The sequence below is a fragment of the Oncorhynchus kisutch genome, linkage group LG18, assembly GCF_002021735.2.
Source record: "Oncorhynchus kisutch isolate 150728-3 linkage group LG18, Okis_V2, whole genome shotgun sequence".
NCBI lineage: Eukaryota > Metazoa > Chordata > Actinopteri > Salmoniformes > Salmonidae > Oncorhynchus > Oncorhynchus kisutch.
Window position 1 is genome coordinate 20,831,150 of NC_034191.2, and position 20,227 is coordinate 20,851,376.

General features: G+C 44.6%; 1 protein-coding gene across 8 annotated transcripts in view; it reads right to left on the reverse strand.

The window, feature by feature from the left end:
• gdpd5b (glycerophosphodiester phosphodiesterase domain containing 5b) overlaps window positions 1-14,075 on the reverse strand; it is a 107,084-nt gene extending 93,009 nt beyond the window's left edge. For 4 of the 8 annotated variants that reach the window (XR_004203935.1, XR_004203934.1, XM_031795520.1 and 1 more), the window contains exon 1: window positions 13,725-14,075. The gene's annotated coding sequence lies outside the window, so the exon portion shown is untranslated. The remainder of the gene's footprint in view (window positions 1-13,724) is intronic. The other 4 variants (XM_031795518.1, XM_031795522.1, XM_031795523.1 and 1 more) reach the window with 1 other exon arrangement.
• Between the last annotated feature and the right edge of the window lie 6,152 nt (window positions 14,076-20,227).

Sequence of the window (20,227 nt, forward strand, 5' to 3'; positions counted from 1 at the left end):
GACGTCACTGCTATTAGCTTCACGACTGACATTTGGACCAGCGATGTCAGCCCCACGAGCGTGCCGAATCTGACAGCACAGTGGGTCGATGAGGATTTCATACTGAGGAAAGCAGTATTGCATGCTCAAGAATGTGCTGGTTCTCATACCGCTGCTGCCATTTCAATGGCATTTGAGAACATGAATACACTCCTAGCTCCATTTGAACAACTCACTTGAGAAATAAGCTCATCTACTGTGTACGCAGCAGATGTGATACAATCAATCAGTAATGGCATTGAAATGCCAGCTCAACAAAACTGCCGACACAGAACGTGGGGTTAAAACTTGCAAAAGTACTTGAGGCTATGAACAAGCGATTTGGTGGCATTCTCTCGGAGCCACTTTACGGTGTCACCGCCATGCTCGATGCTAGGTACAAGGACCGCTACTTCGATGCAGACAAGAAACAGGGTTTGCGTAAAATATTACAGACACAGCTGGACAAAATGGAAAAGGACACTAAAAAAAGTGCACACCGAGGAGGTGAGGCCACAGACAGACAGAGCTGAAACTTCAAGGCTTGACATGTACTGTGTGATTAAATTCTGGTTGAGACTGAACAAATTAACAACGAAACAGCACAGCAAGTAAGGTGTTAGTAAAACAATGTGGACAAAATAACTTTTTGGTCAGTGTGTGTATGTGTATTTCAACTATTTAACTGTACTAGAATGATTAAAATATCCGTATAGTCGTTTTTGGCAAGGAAAATATTGTATATCGGTATCTGACAAAAATGCATTCCTAGTACATACCCCAACCAGAAACCATGGATTACAGGCAACATTTGCAACGAGTGAAAGGCTAGAGCTGCCGCTTTCAAGGAGCGGGACATTAATCCGGGTGCTTATAAGAAATTGCGCTAAGCCCTCAGACGAACCACCAAACAGGCAAAGCATCAATACAAAACTAAGACTGCATCCTACTACACCAACTCTGACACTCATTGGATGTAGCAGGGCTTGCAAACTATTACGGACTACAAAAGGGAAACCCAGCCGTGAGCTGCCCAGTGAAGCAGCAAGACACCAGACAAGCTAAATGCATTCAAGGCAAGCAACACTGAAGCATGCATTTGAGAACAAGCTATTCCAGATGTAGCCGATGTGAGCAAACTCTTTAAACAGGTCAAAATTCACAAGGCCCAGACGGATTACCAGGACGTGTACTCAAAAGCATGAATGCACCAACTGGCAAGTGTCTTCACTGACATTTTCAACCTCTCCCTGACTGAGTCTGTAATACCTACATGTTTCAAGCAGATCACCATAGTCCCTGTGCACAAGAAAGTGAAGGTAACCTGCTCACGTCACTAGCCATGGAGTGGTTTGAAAGGCTGGTCATGGTTCACATCACCATCATCCCAGAAAACCTAGACCCACTCCAACTCACATACCGCCCCAACACATCCACAGATCAAAATCGCATGCCCCACTGCCCGTTCCCACTTGGCCAAAAGGAACACCTATGTGGGAATGCTGTTCATTGACTACAGCTCAGCGTTCAACACCATAACGCCCTCATAGCTCATCACTAAGCTAAGGAACCTGGGACTAAACACCTCCCTCTGCAACTGGATCCTGGACTTCCTGACGGGCCGCCCCCAGGTGGTAAGGGTAGGCAACAACATTGCCACGCTGATCCTCAACACTGGTGCCCCTCAGAGGTGCTTGCTTAGTCCCCTCCTATACTCCCTGTTCCCCCACGACTGCCTGGCTAACCACGACTCCAACACCATCATTAACTTGGCTGACGACAACAGTGGTAGGCTTGATCACCAACATGACAGCCTATAGGGAGGTCAGGGAGGTGTTGTGCCATCAACCTCTCCCTTAATGTGAGCAAGACAAAGGAGCTGATCATGGACTACAGGAAAAGGAGGTCCGAACAGGCCCCCATTCACATCGACGGGGCTGTGGTCTAGCGTTTCAAATTCCTTGGTGCCCACATCACGAATGAACTATCATGGTCCAAACTCACCAAGATAGTTGTGAAGAGGGCACGACAGGAGCTTGAAAAAAATTGCCATGGGTCCCCTGATCCTCAAAAAGTTCCATCCAGGATCTATATACTAGGCAATGCCAGAGGCCCAAGAAAATAGTCAAAGTCTCCAGTCACAGTCAACTATTCTTTCTGCAACCGCACAACAAGCTTTAGGACCAAAAGGCTCCTTAACAGCTTCTACCCCAAAGCCACAAGACTGCTAAACAATTCATAAAATGGGCAACTGGACTATTTACATTGACCCCCCCCCCCTTTGTTTTTACACTGCTGCTACTGGCGGTTTATTATCTATGCATAGTAACTTTACCCCTACCTACATGTACAAATTACCTTGAATAACCTGTATCTGTCAGGTATGCATAAATGGCTGCAAGGGAGTCAGGCGCAGGAGAGCACATAGGTAGCAAACAGAGCCTTTCATTTAGGCGAGCCAAAAGTACACGGCACAACGAACACGAAATACAATAATGAAACAGATAAACAATACCACACAAAGACATGGGGAGAAAAAAATAGGGTTAAATATACAACACATAACAAGGGAAATGAGATGAACCAGGTGTGTGGAAAAACGAGACAAAACAACTGGAAAATGGATCAGCGATGGCTAGAAGATCGTCGACGTCGACCGCCGAACACCGCCTGAACAAGGAGAGGCATCGACTTCGGCAGAAGTTGTGAGTACGAACGCTGTTCTGGGTACGAACGCTGCCCACTCCCCCGGCCGGTCCTGGCAATAGGACCTCAGAAACCTACCCACATCCTGGTTTACTCTCTCCACCTGCCCATTACTCTCGGGGTGAAAACCTGAGGTAAGGCTGACCAAGACCCCCAGATGTTCCATGAACGCCTTCCAGACCCTTGAAGTGAACTGGGGACCTCGATCAGACACTATATCCTCAGGCACCCCGTAGTGCCGGAAGACGTGCGTAAACAAGGCCTCCGCAGTCTGTAGGGCCGTAGGGAGATCGGGCAGAGGGAGGAGACGGCAGGACTTAGAGAAACTATCCACAATGACCAGGATCGTGGTGTTTCCCTGTGATGGGGGAAGCCTTACACTGGGCGCACACCGAGCAGGAGGAAACATAAACCCTCACATCCATAGCCAAAGTGGGCCACCAGTACTTCCCGGTCAGACAGCGCACCGTCCGACCGATGCCTGGATGACCAGAGGAGGGTGACGTGTGGGCCCAATAGATCAGCCGATCACGGACAGCAAACGGAACGTACAGATAACCAGCAGGACACTGGAGGGGAGGGGGCTCTGTACGCAACGCCCGCTCAATGTCCGCGTCCAGCTCCCACACTACCGGTGCCACCAGGCAGGGAGTATGGGAGTGGGATCCATGGGGTGCTCCTCTGTGTCATACAGCCGGGACAGTACATCTGCCTTCACGTTCTGGGAACCTGGTCTGTAAGAAAGGGTGAAAACAAAACAGGTGAAAAACATGGCCCACCTTTCCTGGCAAGGGTTCAGTCTCCTCGCCGCCCGGATGTACTCCAGATTGCGGTGGTCAGTCCAGATGAGGAAAGGGTGTTTAGCCCCCTCAAGCCAATGTCTCCAAGCCTTCAAAGCTTTGACAACAGCCAACAACTCACGGTCCCCCACATCATAGTTTCGCTCGGTGGCGTACCCGAGCACTGAGAGAGCACAGCTCCTATCCCAGCATCGGACGCATCCCTCTCCACTATGAACGCCAAAGAGGGATCCGGATGAGCCAGCACAAGAGCCGAGGTAAACAGAGCCAAAGAGGGATCCGGATGAGCCAGCACAAGAGCTGAGGTAAACAGAGCCCTCAGGTGACTAAAAGCACTATCCGCCTCAGCTGTCCACTGCAAGCGCACCGGGCCCCCCCTTCAGCAGTGAGGTAATGGGAGCTGCTACCTGACCAAAACCTCAGATAAATCTCTGGTAGTAGTTGGCAAACCCTAAGAACCGCTGCACCTCCTTTACCATGGTGGGAGTCGGCCAATTACGCACGGCTGCAATGTGGTCACTCTCCATCTCCACCCCTGATGTGGAAAAGTGATACCCTATGAAGGAGACAGACTGTTGAAATAACAGGCATTTCTCAGCCTTGTTGTACAGGTCATGCTCCAAGTCGACCAAGCACCAGGGAAACATGCTCGGCGCGTGTAGCGGAGTATATTAGAATGTCATCAATATACACCACCACACCCTGCAAATCCCTGAAAATCTCATCTACAAAGGCTTGGGAGACTGATGGAGCATTCATCAACCCGTACGACATGACAGTGCCCAGAGGTGGTACTGAAAGCCCTCTTCCACTCATCTCCCTCCCAGATACGCACCAGATTATAAGCTCTCCTGAGATCTAGTTTGGTGAAGAAGCGCGCCCCGTGCATTGACTCAATCGCTGTGGCTATGAGCGGTAGCAGGTAACTATACCTCACAGTGATCTGATTCAGACCCCGATAGTCAATATACGGGCGCAGACCTCCCTCCTTCACAGAAAATAAACTCAAGGAGGCGGGGGAAGGGGAGTACCGAATGTATCCCTGACACAGGGATTCGGAGACATGCGTTTCCATAGCCTCCGTCTCCTCTTTTGAGAGGGGATACACATGACTCCTGGGAAGTGCAGCGCCTACCAGGAGATCTATCGCACAAACGCCCCGTCGACGAGGTGGTAATTGAGTCGCCTTCTTTTTGGAGAAGGCGAGAGCCAAAATCGGCATATTCAGGGGGAATGCGCACAGTGGAGACCTGGTCTGGACTATCCACCGTAGTAGCACCAACGGAAACCCCTAAACAACTACCTGAGCACTCTCGCGACCACCCCGGGAGAGCCCTCTGTGGCCAAGAAACCGTGGGGTAATGACAAACTAACCAGGGTAGGCCCAGCATCACGGGAAACGCAGGAGAGTAAATAAGAGACTAATTCTCTCCGTAGGACCCCCCCTGCGTCACCATGCCCAAAGGAGTGGTGACCTCCCTAATCAAACCTGACCCTAATGGTCGACTATCTATGGTGTGAACGGGGAAGGGCACATCCACAGGAACGATGGGGATCCCTAAACTATGGGGAAATGATCTGGCAATAAAATTCCCAGCCGCGCCTGAATCGACGAGCGCCTTATGCTGGGAAAACTCAGGAAAAGTAACAAACAAAAACATGTGTGCAACAGTGGGTTCTGGGTGAGAATGGTGCCTTCTCACCTGGGGTGACACCAGAGTGTCCTGCCTGCTGCCTCGTACCCTAGAGGAACCAACACGGCACCGACCGGCAGTGTGACCTCTGCAGCCTCAGATGGTACACTGTGAAAGCCCCGCCTCCGGTCTCCCTGTGCGCAGCACCTCCAAGTTCCACAGGCACCAGAGCGGTGGTGCTGGGAAAAGGAATCAAAGTCCGCGGGTGACCAGCAGGTTATCCAGCCGAATAGACATGTCCACCAGCTGGTCGAAGGTAAGAGTGGTATCCCTGCAGGCCAACTCCTGACGGACATCCTTACGCAGGCTGCAATGGTAGTGGTCGATGAGAGCCCTGTCATTCAATCCCGCTCCGGCGGCCAAGGTCCGAAATTCCAGTGAGAACTCCTCGTCCCCTTCTTCAGGTGGAACAGACGTTCACCCACCGCTCTACCCTCGGGAGGGTGGTCAAAGTCTGCCCAGAAGCGGCGGGTGAATTCCGTGAAGTCATCCAATGCCGCATCTCCTTCTCCCCACACGGCGTTGGCCCACTCCAGAGCTCACCCTGAGAGGTATGAGACGAGGGCGGACACACTCTCCCTTCCCGAGGGAGCTGGATAAACGGTGCTCAGGTAGAGATCCAGCTGTAGCAGGAAGCCCTGGCACCGTGCCGCCATCACATCATACTCTCCAGGAAGGGCGAGACCGGGTACAGGAGTAGTGAGGACACCTGTTGTGCTGGGGGAGATACTGGAGGACCTCCATGTCTCTCCCAGCGATCCATCGTCTGAACAACGCGGTCTATGGCGGTGCCGAGATGGTGAATCAACGCCGTGTGCTCCTGGACGCGCTCCTCAACTCCGCTACCATAGGTACCTGCTCCTGCTGACTCCATAATGGGTGTGGTATTCTGTCAGGTATGTGTAAATGGCTGCAAGGGAGTCAGGCGCAGGAGAGCAGATAGTGTGTAGCAAACAGAGCCTTTTATTTCAGTGAACCAAAAGTACACGGCACAACGAAAACACGAAATACAATACGGGTTGACATAACCCAGTGCAACCAGACATATGTGTGCATACATGAAACAGATAAACAATACCACACAAAGACATGGGGGGAAACAGAAGGTTAAATACACAACACATAATGAGGGAAATGAGAACCAGGCGTGTGGAAAAATGAGACAAAACAAATGGATCGGCGATGGCTAGAAGACCGGCGACGTCGACCACCGCCTGAACAAGGAGAGGTATCGACTTCGGCAGAAGTCGTGACAATATCCGCGCACATTGACTCGGTACCGGTACCCCCTGTATATAGCCTCGTTATTCTGTTAATTTTTACTTTAGTTTATTTTGTAAATATTTTCTTAACTCTATTTCTTGAACTGCATTGTTGGTTAAGGGCTTATGAGTAAGCATTTCTTAGTAAGGTCTACACCTGTATTTGGCACATGTGACAAATAACATTTGATTTGATAAATTTTGCAGTTCTTGCCAAGGAGATCTTAGTTGAGAAATGTTACATATAAGATGCTTGGTGCAGTATTTCTCAATGAAAAAAAATGTGCATGAAAACTAGTCATCAGCAGCAAATACTTTATTGAAGAATCCCTACTGTTGACCGATCACCGAAGAAGGGGCATAGACTTCAGCTTGCCTCGAGAAAAAAGTGCCTTAACAGCCCAAAAAAGAAAAAAAAACTTACCGGAGTCCAAAATGAACAAATGTCTCAAAATGTTGTCATAATACAGTTGAAGTCAGAAGTTTACATACACCTTAGCCAAATACATTTAAACTCAGTTTTTCACAATTCCTGACATTTAATCCCAGTAAAAATGTGTTGTCTTAGGTCAGTCAGATCACCAATTTATTTTAAGACCGTGAAATGTCAGAATAATAGGAGAGAGAATTATTTATTTCCCGCTTTTATTTTTTTTCATCACATTCCCAGTGGGTCAGAAGTTTACATACACTCAATTAGTATTTGGTAGCATTGCTATTAAATTGTTTAACTTGTGTCAAACGTTTCAGGTAGCTTTCCACAAGCTTTCCACAATATGTTGGGTGAATTTTGGCCCATTCCTCCTGACAGAGCTGGTGTAACGGAGTCAGGTTTGTTGGCTTCCTTACTCGCACACGCTTTTTCAGTTCTGCCCACAAATTGTCTATAGGATTGAGGTCAGGGCATTGTGATGGCCACTCCAATACCTTGACTTTGTTGTCCTTAAAACCTGTTGGTGTTAGGGGGCAGTATTTTCATTTTTGGAAAAAAAACATTCCCGTTTTAAACGGGATATTTTGTCAGGAAAAGATGCTAGAATATGCATATAATTAACAGCTTTGGATAGAAAACACTAACGTTTCCAAAACTGTAAAGATATTGTCTGTGAGTATAACAGAACTGATGTTGCAGGCGAAAGCCTGAGAAAAATCCAATCCGGAAGTGCCCCAGGTTTTGAAAGCGCTGCGTTCCAATGACTTCCTATTCAGCTGTGAATGTACCATCAACGAGCTTACGCTTTCTACGTATTCCCCAAGGTGTCTACAGCATTGTGACGTAGTTTTACGCATTTCTGTTGAAGAATAGCCGTAGGCAGCCACATTGCGTAAGTGGTCACATGGTGGCTCCGAGAGAGATTCTCACGTAAAATACAGAGGTAGCCATTACTCCAATCGTTCCGAGTGAAAAACGAATTGTCCCGACTGATATATTATCGAATAGATATTAGAAATACACCTTGAGGATGGATTCTAAACAACGTTTGCCATGTTTCTGTCGATATTATGGAGCTAATTTGGAATATTTTTCGGCGTTGCGGTGACCGCAATTTCCCGGCGATTTCTCAGCCAAACGTGAAGAACAAACGGAGCTATTTCGCCTACAAAAATAATATTTTGGGAAAAAAATGAACTTTGGCTGTCTACCTGGGAGTCTACCTGGGAGTCTCGTGAGTGGAAACATCCGAAGTTCATCAAAGGTAAACGATTTAATTTGATTGCTTTTCTGATTTATGAAGATTTATGTCCGTTGCGTTATGCTAATTAGTGTCAGATGATGATAACGGTCCCGTTCACGGGATGGGGTGTCACTAGAGGTTAAGACATTTTGCCACAACTTTGGAAGAATGCTTGGGGTCATTGTCCAGTTGTTCTGGGATTGATATGCAGTTCTCGCACCAAAGTATGTTCATCTCTAGGAGACAGAGCACATCTCTTTCCTGAGTGGTATGACGGCTGCGTTGTCCCATGGTGTTTATACATGCGTACTATTGTTTGTACAGATGAACGTGGTACCTTCAGGCGTTTGGAAATTGCTCCCAAGGATGAACCAGACTTGTGGAGGTCTACAATCAATTTTTGTCTGAAGTTTTGGCTGATTTCTTTTCATTTTCCCATGATGTCAAGCAAAGAGGCACTGAGTTTGAAGGTAGGCCTTGAAATACATCAACAGGTACACCTCCAATTGACGCAAATTATGTCAATTAGCCTATCAGAAGCTTCTAAAGCCATGACATCATTTTCTGGAATTTTCCAAGCTGTTTAAATACACTAAGTTGACTGTGCATGTAAACTTCTGACCCACTGGAATTGTGATCGTGAATTATAAGTGAAATAATCTGTCTGTAAACAATTGTTGGAAAAATTACTTGTCATGCACAAAGTAGATGTCCTAACCGACTTGCCAAAACTATAGTTTGTTAACAAGAAATTTGTGGAGTGGTTGAAAAACAGGTTAATGACGCCAACCTAAGTGTATATAAACTTCCAACTTTAACTGTATATGCATGAACTCTTCCGAACGGTTTAGTTTGGGAAACGTGTGGACGCCTTAAGACAGGCTGTTTGCCTTTATACAAAAAACAAAGATAGAAGTCATATGATTGAAAGTACTATACATAAGGTGAGAATTTCAAATCCCCAGTCTAGCAGTGGTACTGACTCCCCCATATCACATTATTGCCCTCCAGTGGTAGTGCTAAAGGGGTGTGGTTAGGCATGTAGTGACCCCGTCCTTACATTAGGCCTACTCATCACACCAGGATACATGGGGGGGTCAGAAAGAGGGTGTGTCTTTACTGAAAGTAGGGTGTCAGAGAGAGGGTAGGTGGTGGAGGGCTTATCTCCCACAAGACAGGCTGTAATAATAGCTCGCTCACCATCTCCCGCTCCCACATGTTAATTAGGATAATACCACACTGCCATCTCATCTCGACTGCTAAACATGCAGTTTACATGCAGCCTTAGTGATAGAAGCTCTTATTATAGATGTAAGACCAACAGCAGATCTTGACTGTTGCCTTTCTCAAGGAACACACACTGGCTATTGAAAAAACGATGGCACCATTTATGGAATAAACATTCCTCTGGCAGTTTATGTCCCAAAGAGCAATTAAGCAAGCAAGATGGGCTGCCTGATATGTTTAAGAATACCAGGCAGCCCATCTTGCTTGCTTAATTGCTCTTTGGGACATAAACTGCCAGAGGAATGTTAAACAAAGAAATGTTGAGAACCGCACCAGTGCAAATGGACACAGCTTATGCTCGAAATACATAAACATAAATAGTCTAAGACAAGGTTCCAGATATTAGAGTCCATCACGTAACATTTCATGTCATCTTAACATTTGTATTATGAGACATTTATAAATAGGTTAACAGTGAGACTGATACTCTCTTCCTCAGAATCAATTACTGTGAAACGGACTCAACCTCTAGTCAAGGAGTAGACTGTGGGCACCCCAATCAGTGTTTGGTGTGTACACATGAAACACATAATAAGAATAACTGTTGAGGACACAAGTGCATTCCATGGAATGTTCTAGTCCATTTTCCTGTGCCTGTCCTAGCCAGACTGCTGCAATAATGCGGAGTTCTCCATAAAAAATGTCAAATTTCAGCATTTAGACACCAATATCTATGATGACTGATGTTTTTAAGTTCACACTCACCAATAATACAAGACATCTAGTCTGTCTACATCAGAGTGTAGAGAGATTGACACTCACCACTCAGGTTTTTGATGCCAAAGTAAAATGCATTGCCTCACAACACACGTCAGTCAAAGTTGATAGCATTTTTGACAGAGCATAGATAGCAGACACCATTCTGTATACTTCTGGCCTTTCTTTGGACATTGTGTTAACTAACCTCCAGATGAGCTTCAATGCCATACAACTCTCCTTCTGTGGCCTCCAATTGCTCTTAAATACAAGTAAAACTAAATGCATGCTCATCAACCGATCGCTGCCCGCACCTGCCCGCTTATCCAGCATCACTACTCTGGACGGTTCTGACTTTAGGTATTTGTAGTTGTACACATATTCTAGGTGTCTGGTTAGACTGTAAACTCTCCTTCCAGACTCACGTTAAGCATCTCCAATCCAAAATTCAATCTAGAATCGGCTTCCTATTTCGCAACAAAGCATCCTTCACTCATGCTGCCAAACATACCCTCGTAAAACTGACTATCCTACCGATCCTTGACTTCGGCGATGTCATTTACAAAATATCCTCCAACACTCTACTCAGCAAATTGGATGCAGTCTATCACAGTTCCATCCGTTTTGTAACCAAATACTACCCACCACTGCGACCTGTATGCTCTCGTTGGCTGGCCCTTGCTTCATATTCGTCGCCAAACCCACTGGCTCCAGGTCATCCATAAGTGGTTGGTAGGTAAAGCCCCGCAAATTCTCAGCTCACTGGTCACCATGGCAGCACCCCCCTGTAGCACACGCTCCAGCAGGTATATTTCACCGGTCACCCCCAAAGCAAATTCTTCCTTTGGCTGCCTTTCCTTCCAGTTCTCTGCTGCTAATGACTGGAACGAATTTTTTTAATAAATAAAAAAAATTAACTGAAGCTGGAGACTCATATCTCCCTCACTAACTTTAAGCATCAGCTGTTAGAGCAGCTCACAGATCATTGCACCTGTAAATAGCCCACCCGTAAATAGCCCATCCGTAAATAGCCCATCCGTAAATAGGCCATCCGTAAATAGCCCATCCAACTACCTCATCACCATATTGTTTTTTTGTTCCATTTAACCCCAGGTTCTCTACTTGCACATTCATCTTCTGCACATCTCTCATTCCAGTGTTTAATTACTAAATTGTAATTAATTCGCCAGTACGGCCTATTTATTGCCTTACCTCCCTAATCTTACCTCATTTGCACACACTGTATATAGATTTTTTATATTGTGTTATTGACTATACGTTTGTTTATTCCATGTATAACTCTGTGTTGTTTGTGTCGCACTGCTTTGCTTTTATCTTGGCCAGGTCGCAGTTGTAAATGGCAACTTGTTCTCAACTGGCCTACCTGGTTAAATAAAGGTGAAATAATAATAAATATATATTTTTTTTTAATAGCATACCTTTAAAAAAAAAAGTCTGCTTTTTCCACTTAGTACTGGCAGGTTCACACAACCTTATTTATGATTTCCTCTGTGTACATATCTGCAGTTTGTTTTTATGCATTTTGAAATTCACCATACATCAGTGAAGGCCGCTGATTGGCTGAATACTCAGGGCACGAAGTGGTTGGAGTTGTCAACAAAGCAGCAGGACAGAAATATGATGCCAAGTTTTTGAACTACTCGTAGTTGCTTTATGTATCTTCTCAAAGAAATCGGTGCATTTGAACAACAGCATAAATACACCCATTTCACTTTTGCTTGTCAAAAACCAAACGCTCACTGCAGCACATTCTGCCACTGTTTTGAGCAGCAAGCAAACGAGTGCACTAGGTAACAACCATGCAAATGCAATAAGTGAACATACATCTAACTAGCTAACAATGTCACAAAGCATGATGCACTAGCCAGTTAACTTTCATTTTGAAATAACTTCAAAATGTCAGAGTTAGTCAGATATTCCGGGGCGGCATGGTAGCCTACTGGTTAGAGCGTTGGACTAGTAACCGGAAGGTTGCAAGCTCAAACCCCCGAGCCGACAAGGTACAAATCTGTTGTTCTGCCCCTGAACAGGCAGTTAACCCACTGTTCCTAGGCCGTTATTGAAAATAAGAATTTGTTCTTAACTGACTTGCCTGGTTAAATAAAGGTCAAATTAAAATATAAAAAAATTGGCATGGGAGCTAGCAAGCTACCAACTAGCTAGCCGCTTATCAATGGTAGATCAACTGGTTAATTATTAAAAATAAAAAAGTAATAAAATAAGCCAAACAAATATTTCTGCTTCTCAAAATTACTGTAGCTGCCTAATTCATTTTATCATGCTTTGTGATACACCCGGTTTAATACAGTTGTAGTCCACACAACATGTCGCCCTGTCACATAGCTACATGGGGGGGAAAACAATAAACCACAGTCTTGCTTTTTTGTCCTACCAGATCTGCCATGAGAAGGTTCTAGCTAGTGTTCTAGTTAGTTGGATGTAGAGGTCTGGCTTATCAGTTCCATCAGTTCCCAGGATTCCATGACTGTTATGATTATTTATTTACAAGTTCATTACAATTAACTTTTTACTTTAGCGCCATCTGTACCTGATAGAGCAGATCTAGTCGTGCGGAAGTAAGCCGTATGGTGCGAGATAAATATTGGGAGGGAGACTAGAGCGAGCGTGACAAGACAGGCAATTTTTTTTATTTAACTAGGCAAGTCAGTTAAGAACAATTCTTATCTATAATGACAGCCTACCCCGGCCAACGCTGGGCCAATTGTGCACAGCCGTATGGGACTCATAATCACAGCTGGATGGGATACAGCCTGGAATCAAACCAGGGACCAGGTACACATTTAAAACTAAATCCATTAATGGTATAATATTTAAATTAAACATGTTTTGTTTATTTTTTTATCACAAGTGTGTGTGTGTGGGGGGGGGGGGGGGGGGGTTGCAATTACAAGTGGAGCACCGCCCCAACGCCCAAATGGGAGGGCCGCCAATGCCATACCACAATTCAGAGATGCATGTGAATTAGGGTATGTGCATTAGAATAACAGCCCCCTTTTGACTATGTTTTACTGCTGCTTCATACATCCATAGATCTGGAAGTGAAACAAACCTGCATGTTCAAGAATAGTGAAACTTACTGCCATTGATACCAGATTTATTTGTCTGTAAATTGGACAGATGAAAATGCCTGTATAGGCTGGTTGTCTGAGGTGGTGTGTAGCCTATAAATAGATAAATAATACATCCTTAGTTAAATAAAGTCGTATTTTCTCCCAATACAGTTAGGGTTTTCCAACCATAGCCTGTCTCGCATACACGGGCGTCTCCTTTGTAGCCTATTAGGTTCATTTGAAGGTGTGAATTATTTAATATTTCATGATTAAGCGTGACATGCATGTGAGCTTCTGAAGTTACTACATTTACAGAAATAAAAATGCAACAACTTCTGCTGAGTGAATGATCAAATAGGTAGGTTACTTTGTCACAAAAGGTAAATAACCAGCGTTTTTTGTTCCTTTTCAACAAAAAACTACTTTGATACCATGACATGGCACCCACTTACTTCAACTGCTCAGATAATCGCTTGGATATGACAACACTTACCTTTATCAATTATTTCAGGCTTTTTCTCCCATGTGAAGTTGTAGGAATATTTTACGAAGTCCTCAGACCAACTGTCCTCACACCACGCGACAAATGGGCTGCTGTCTGCGTCAAACGTGTTGAGGTGGGTGGCCACCAAATGTTGTCAAAAGGAAATGTGTCCTGTCACAATAAAGGAAAACCATTTGACCCAGAGTTATTCTACTCAATTCAACCTCGTGGGTTTATGCTACATTGAAGTGTGTATCAGTTTAACTTCGTTTTCTCAGTAAATATTCCAAGGTTAGTCTTCTGAGGTTAATGCAAGCCTTGCCTATGAACACCCGGAGAGAAAATCAATCGACTGAGTACCAGTGGGCGGAGTTGTAGGTTTTATTTTAAAGCGAAAGAGCGTCACCCATCTTCCCGGCACGCGACGTCTCCCATTCTAAGAAGCCTGAAAAGGCTGAAAAACAAAGGATGAGGTAATGATCATGTAAAAGTAATCAAATATAGCTCCATAACCCACATCATACACACAGTGAAATGCTATATATAGTGGGTCTGATGGGGCACGGCCAAAAGCATCACTGACTCAATAGCAATCTAATAAAGAAAAAGTGTTAAAACAAGTTGAGACTGTTGGTGGACAGTCAACACCACCCAGTAGACTAGAGGAACAGGAACCCCACTGCTGTCACAAATCTGAATCTGTCACTACAGCCATGAGCATTTATTCAGATTGTGGGAGGGTGAAGTGTGTGAATCCAAAAAAAAGCAATTATACAGATTTTTTTTTTACGTGCACATGGCAGTTTTCATACCTTGGTTTCTGTGAATGAAAAACAACTTTCACTTTTGATCATGTTTTTTATACACATCCCTTGTCCATAATGTAGACGTCTCTGGGATTTTAATTGAAGAGGTTAGGGATGCTGCTGTGACTGAGTCTTGTAAGGGTTTAGAGATGTCAAAATGAACTGTAGATGATACATGTGATCTGCACAACATACCAATACCAATTGTACATACCTTTGTCTGCCTACTGGTCAGTATACCTGCAGACTCAGACACACACAAAAGTTCAGTCATCTGCACCCAATGCAGCTGCAGCCTTTAACATATTCTTATCTCTTTGTTGATTGATATCCATTGAATTGTGTCCATTTTCTGTTTTAGAAAATGGACAAAAAGTCAAACAACACTACCATTTCTACAAAGAAAAAAAAATAGATGGTATAATCATAAAACAATATAAATTTAGATCAAACAAGGGAGAAAACTTACCTTGAGGAGATCTTTACATTTTTCTCTGACTGCACCTGCTGTCATCTCAAATCCAAATGTTTAAGTTGGGCAGTTAGGTTCCTGCAAGAACCCCCACCAACTAAGGAGGTTCCTCGATGAACCCCACCCCCTTTGGGGTTCTTGGAAGAACCTTTCGGGTGCATTTTTCAGTGCCAAGAACCCTAAGGTTCTTCGAGGAACTTTTAGGATCTTAGAAGAACCCTTGTTGGACCCCACATCCTTTTAGTGTAATATCAGGTGCTAATAAGCTGTCAGCTCTCTTCATTCATTTTGTAAAACTTTAATGTAAGGATTTTTTTTAAAGTAGATTATGCAACTCTCAGGACAATATTATGTTGTTTTGTTTGCATAATTGAGGGTAAAAAAAGGCTTGTGTCATTGATTCTCACTCACCCAAACGGAACTTACTGTCGTTAACAGAACCGGGCTTCGATAAACAGCAGCTTCTGTTCTGGTTGGGGCTCAGCTGTTAATTTCATACCATTTCATCTCTCAAGTTGATTCTAGCAATTGCACACATCCAGATTTCCCACACAAAGAATAGCAACATTAGAATGCCCTAAAAAGTGCAGAATAAACTTAAATCTACATTTCATAGTATATGTTTTGTATATGTTCATAGTGTTATAGTTTTCATCATAATTAAGGCCTGATGTTTTTTCCTGACCATGTTACCTGATCAGGAAAAACTCTAGGCACTAGTTATAGGTGTAACTTTCTTTCTATCAAGTAGTTGAATCTGTGGTTGGCATGACAGTACATCCCTATCTCAAGCGGAAGGGGAATTGTGACCAGAAAATAAATATCTATTTCTATGTATCACTAGGGAAACAGAAAATGCTTTCATTGCTATCATTCTGACGTCAATTGAATTTGACAGAGGGAGAACCTTGAATGAGAATTGCACAGTGATTGTTGTCAGGACATGTACAAGTGTAATTTTATGGTTGGCACCCAAAATGATTGAACATAATTTTAGTACTGTAGTAGTGTAGATCCTTTATGCATCCATCTGGTTCATTTATACTTGGTAATTCTCAATTAGCAAGAGAGTGAACAACCCACGGATGGAAGTAATGGAAAATTAATGATTTAAGTCCAATTAATCTCTTCATATGAAATGATGCATGACAGCCAGCGGATCATCCATCTACATTTCAAACACACACACGCATGCGCACGCGCACACACACACACACACACACTCACACAGGGCTCCACTTCCAGGCTGGGAGCGTGCGGATGCACAGAGGAGGGGAGGCAGCATGGTGTTTGGACTACTTCCTGTGACATTTGATGTGTGAGGGAGCAGCAGCAGAGTAGCAGACCCCCTGCTCTCCCTAGGCAGGCATTAGTCAGAGGCTCCAGCTGGTTTGATGATTCTGTACATTTCTCCTCCAAAGGCCAAGCAGCAGGAAGGGTGGCTGGGTGGTACTGGGGCCATCACCGACTGGGGTCTTTGTACAGGTGAAGGTGTGTGAAGCAAGGTCAAATTAGGATGTAACAGCTTGCGGCCGCTCAGGTGATGGAGAACTTGGCTCTTTTTTCAATCATCTTTCCTTAATTCCTTGCATATTCTCTCCTTCCCTCTTTCTCAAAATGCATTAGAGGAGAAGATCCAAGGTTCCTTGACTGACCTTCTCCTCCAGTTGGATCAAAATTGCAAAGACTTATTACAAAGTGTGGCTCAATCTCAGTTCAAAACTTTCAGCTTCAGATCAGACAAGGCGTTTATTTGTTTTGACCACCATCCAGTGGCTATGTGTAGAATGGCATGGGATTAGTCTCATTGTGAATATTTACAGGTTCACTTTGACACGTCTTTAATCCGTATGCTGATCTAAATAGGAAAATAAACAGATGAATTAGTATGAATAAATAATACTAAAATATGAAGTCTATATTTAGAAGACAGGTAATGAGAATAGGAGTCCAATCAGAACTAACCTCAGGGTTATACTAAAGCCACAACATGATTATTACAATTATTTTAAAGTGCCAAAATGTGAACTCAATTAAAAACTAGATAAACTTGAGTCTCCCTCAAGTACTGCACTTGCACAGTGAAAAGGAAACTTAGTTGCCGTTTGGGAAAATGTGAATCTCTTTATACCACCAGAGGGCCTGCTAATCCAATAGCCAAGTATTACGAGCCCTTCTCTAGATTACCCTGTTATGCGGTCTTTGTTCCACCCCAGGCAGTCATTAGCCTATTCTGTCAGCCCAACACAGACACAGACCTGAAGAGGAGCAAAAGTTAATCAAACCATAATTAGGACAAATCAAGTTTATATGTAAAGTTCAAAAGTTTGGAACAAGAGCTGGATGTTGGAACAAAATGAATGATTCTAAGCAATGGAAGTTTAGTTACTTCAACTTGACAGAAATATGCAATAGTTGTTTTTTCAATGTATTGTTGTTGGTCAATGGTTACACATACTATCAACCACAGTATAAAAATATATTGACATGGCATCAAAATACCTCCTATAAGCTAACGAGTTTATAGATGTATTATTCATCGTAGACTATTCACGATTTGTGAATTGCATTATCGTGATACATTTGCTGATTCTTTAATTACCCTGCTCTTTACATATCTACAAGACCTAAAGGTAATGCTTCAGAAATGTACATCCTGCAGCATCGTGGAAACATCACTGAGGTCTTACATCATATGTTAGTCTTGGCAGCACCACCCAATCTTCCTTTAACTCAATAGATCCCTTGTGTCTGTCACATTCGCTGAGTGAAGGTACAGAATCCTGCATAGCGGTAGGGTTTTACAAGTCCAATCATGTAGAAACACAAAAACTCAAACACAGAAAATGCTGATAGTGTATCTAACGTTCAGCATGGGAGCATAATTACAGGTTATTTTTTTACCCTTTTTCTCCCCAATTTCGTGATATCCAATTGGTAGTTACAGTCTTGTGCCATCGCTGCAACTCCCGTACAGACTCAGGAGAGGCGAAGGTCGAGAGCTGTGTGTCCTCCGAAACACAACCCTAGCCTTTCAACCCTGTGGGTTAAGTAAGAAGTAGTAGCACCCCCTAAGGCTTTTTATTTCATATAAAGTGCTGTGTACAGAGGTACAGAAGAGCAACAGAAATGTATAACATATGTCCCTATCTCCACCAGGCTTAGGTCTACTTGTCGCTACATCGTTTCACAGGAGTCTCAAGTTGTATTAGTCCTATGTACAGGATACACATGGTATACACTGGCCAACAAAATGCTTTCTTGAAAGTTTCTTCTCGACAATAGAACAACAATAATAAAAGATAAGAATACTAGCATAAAGAAAATGGCTCAGTAGTATAGAATATACATTCTTTCACAGGAGCACCTTTAAGTCCATGTTGGTCTGCTGAACTAAAATGGAATATGCACTAATGAGGCCCTGGTGAGTTTTATAGTCCTCACTCAAAAACAAATCTATTGTTACTCTGGATAGGGCCATCTTTGCATGTATATTAGTTCCATTGGGGATTGGACCAGGCTTGATTGAACTAGGCCTACCCTGCCTCATGCAGGGGATGAGCAATTTCAGAGTATTTGACTCTATTAGAATGAAAAAACGACGCCTGGGGGAGTGGGTGGGGACATGGGACTGCGGCATGGGTATGGTAGCGGAGTTGTGTTTGTAGAAGCCTCAGGAACATTCTCCCCCAATCACCAAAAGGCAAGTATCTCATCAGCTAGCATGTGAGGGCAATTTAAACCTTGTGTTGTCTTAAGGGTAAAAAATGACCCGCCTGTCACGACTTCCGCCAAAGTCGGCTCCTCTCCTTGTTCGGGCGGCACGCGGCGATTAACGTCACCGGCCTTCTAGCCATCGCCGCTCCATTTTTCATATTTCCATTTGTTTTGTCTTGTTCCATACACACCTGGTTTGCATTCCCTAATCACACTGCATGTATTTAGTCCTCTGTTCCCTTCCCAGGGAGTATGATGGGACAGCATCACAGTGCAGGTTGTTCCTTTCACAACTGGACCTCTACCTGGCCACCGTTCACCCAGCTCCCTCGGGAAGGGAGAGAGTGTCCGCCCTTGTCTCATGCCTCTCGGGGAGAGCTCTGGAGTGGGCAAACGCCTTGTGTGGAGAAGGAGACGCGTCGTTGGACCACTTCGAGGAGTTCACCCTTCCGCTTCCGGGCTGTCTTCGACCATCTGCCCGAGGGTAGAGCGGTGGGGGAACGGCTCTTCCATTTGAGGCAGGGGACGAGGAGCGCCCAGGAGTTCACCCTGGAATTCCGGACCTTGGCCACCGGGGCAGGCTGGAACAACAGGGCCCTCATCGACCACTACCAATGCAGCCTGCGCGAGGATGTCCGACGTGAGCTGGCCTGCAGGGATGCCACCATCACCTTTGACCAACTGGTGGATTTGTCCATCCGGTTGAATAACCTGCTGGTCACCCGCTGACGTCCAGAGGGGGCTCTGTCGGTTCCATCTTCTAGCACCCCCGCTCCGGTGCCCATGGAGTTGGGAGGGGCTGCGTGTAGGGAGGCTGGAGGAGAGGACATCACGTGCACCATCTGTGGCAGCAGAGGGCACACATGCCGGTCGGTGCCGTGTCGGTCCCTCTGGGAGACGAGGCAGCAGGCAGGGCTCTCTGGCAGTTACTTTTAGTTGAAATGATGTAAAAAGTGGTTGCAGTTGCTTGTATTGAGACTGGTGAGGACGTGTTTAGGTCAGAGCTTGATTTCTAGCTCGTTTACAGCACTGTTGCTATAGCTCCTGCTCCACAACCCCCATCCTGAACAAGCCTGCAATCAGCCTGGGAAGACGTGGCAGTATGGGGGAGGGGGGAGTGATGAGGAGGCTGAAACGAATTACTTTGACAAACTTCTAGTAACTATGGTTACAATTACTGTTATAAATGTTGTGTGGAATCCCTTCCATAATCATTGATTTTGAACAGGATTATTGATAATACAAATCATGCAGACAGTATGAGCATTGTGCCCAATGTACTCATTCACAACTACAAGAGGAAGCCAAAGGGATATCATCAATACTGACATGCACATATCCTCTGTTGAAAAATACACACTATTGTACTTTACCCATATATACTGTGCTGGTGAATGAAAGTTAGAAAATGTGTGAAAGTTTTATATGATGAAAGCTGTGTGTGGGATTGAGTCAGCCTGCAGCATTAGGACCATGCAGAGGACTCAGGCAAATGGATCCAGGGGAGGTCTGACGTC